The sequence below is a fragment of the Theropithecus gelada genome, chromosome 3 (genome assembly GCF_003255815.1).
Source record: "Theropithecus gelada isolate Dixy chromosome 3, Tgel_1.0, whole genome shotgun sequence".
Classification (NCBI taxonomy): Eukaryota; Metazoa; Chordata; class Mammalia; order Primates; family Cercopithecidae; genus Theropithecus; species Theropithecus gelada.
Window position 1 is genome coordinate 175,518,269 of NC_037670.1, and position 1,986 is coordinate 175,520,254.

Genomic DNA, 1,986 nt, shown 5'->3' on the forward strand with positions numbered 1-1,986 from the left:
TGCTGTTTCCAGGTTGGACGGGTTCACCCTTCCTTAGGCAACCTGGTGGTCCCTAGCTCCCAGGTCACCATACTGATGCCGAACTCAGTGTACACACAAGATTAGCACTGCATACTATAGCCCAGAATGGGTGGGCTCCAGCAATCTCCCACCTCAGCCTTCCGAGTAGCCAGGACTGCAGACACATGCATCATGCTCAGTGACAATGTTTTATCACCGATTGTAAGACTAATGCTCTGGCCAGGCGCAGTGGCTCACGCCTGTAATCCCAGCAGTTTGGGAGACCAACGTGGGCAGATCACCTGAGGTCAGGAGTTCAAGACCAGCCTGGGTAATATTATGAAACCCCGTCTCTACTAAAAATACAAAAATTAGGCCGGGCGCGGTGGCTCAAGCCTGTAATCCCAGCACTTTGGGAGGCCGAGATGGGCGGATCACGAGGTCAGGAGATCGAGACCATCCTGGCTAACACGGTGAAACCCCGTCTCTACTAAAAATTACAAAAAACTAGCCGGGCGAGGTGGCGGGTGCCTGTAGTCCCAGCTACTCGGGAGGCTGAGGCCGGAGAATGGCGTGAACCCGGGAGGCGGAGCTTGCAGTGAGCCGAGATCCGGCCACTGCACTCCAGCCTGGGCGACAGCGCAAGACTCTGTCTCAAAAAAAAAAAAAAAAATACAAAAATTAGCTGGGCGTGGTGGCATGCACCTGTAATCCCAGCTACTCGGGAGGCTGAGACAGGAGAACTGCCTGAACCTGGGAGGCAGAGGTTGCAGCGAGCCAAGATTGTGTCGTCATTGCACTCCAGCCTGAGAAATAAAAGCGAAACTCCATCTCAAAAAAAAAAACAAAACAAAAAAATCAAAAAAGCTAATGCTCAAACTATCAAGTAAAGGAATCAACTGTCTTCTTGAGATTGCTGCCGTGGGCAGCTGGACTGGGGCCTACCCTGTGTGGCATCTCCAAGATTTAGTGCAGGATTTATGCGCACACGGGTGCGGGTTTCTCTGCTGTGTTCATGGCACGCAGAACAGTGTCTGCTACATGGCAGGTACTCAGGGCGTATCTGAAGGAATGTGTGCAGTACACCACATACAGAAATGATAATATGCTCCCTCCAATCAGGAGGTCCAGTCCTTAAAGGACCACCCCAGGAGAGTTGAGTTGAACTTCAGTTTCTAGTACAATATGCGGTTGTAAGTTCCATTTACATAGACATAACTGGATGAACTAGGTCCCCATTTTCTGCTTAGTGTTCACACATTTTTAGTCCTAAGAATAACCCAGGTAATAACAATACCGTGTTGTTAAAATTTATTTTTATTTAGAAGGTGATTATTTGGCCAGGCATAATGGCTCAGGCCTGTAATCCCAGCTACTCAGGAAGATCACCTGAGCTTGAGCCCAAGAGTTTGAGGCTATGATCTGCACTCTAGTCTGGGTGACACAGCGAGACCCTGTCTTTAAAAAGGTGTTTGGTGGAGGTCTTCTAAGGCAAAAATTTCATCCTGAAATGACAAATGAGGCAAAAATATTTAAAAGATCCAAATTAATGACATGTGTTTTAAGAACATAATTTTTCATTAACAATCAACTGCAAAGCAAAACTATATTTTGTTAATAAAGTCAATGGTAACATCTGCTTACGTATTAGAAATAGCCCTGTGAAATTTCAGCTGCAAAAGGGAATCATTTAAAAAGCACTGCTCAGGCCGGGCGCGGTGGCTCAAGCCTGTAATCCCAGCACTTTGGGAGGCCGAGACGGGTGGATCACGAGGTCAGGAGATCGAGACCATCCTGGCTAACATGGTGAAACCCCGTCTCTATTAAGAAATACAAAAAACTAGCTGGGCGAGGTGGCGGGCGTCTGTAGTCCCAGCTACTCGGGAGGCTGAGGCCGGAGAATGGCGTGAACCCGGGAGGCGGAGCTTGCAGTGAGCTGAGATCCGGCCACTGCACTCCAGCCCGGGCGACAGAGCGAGACTCCGT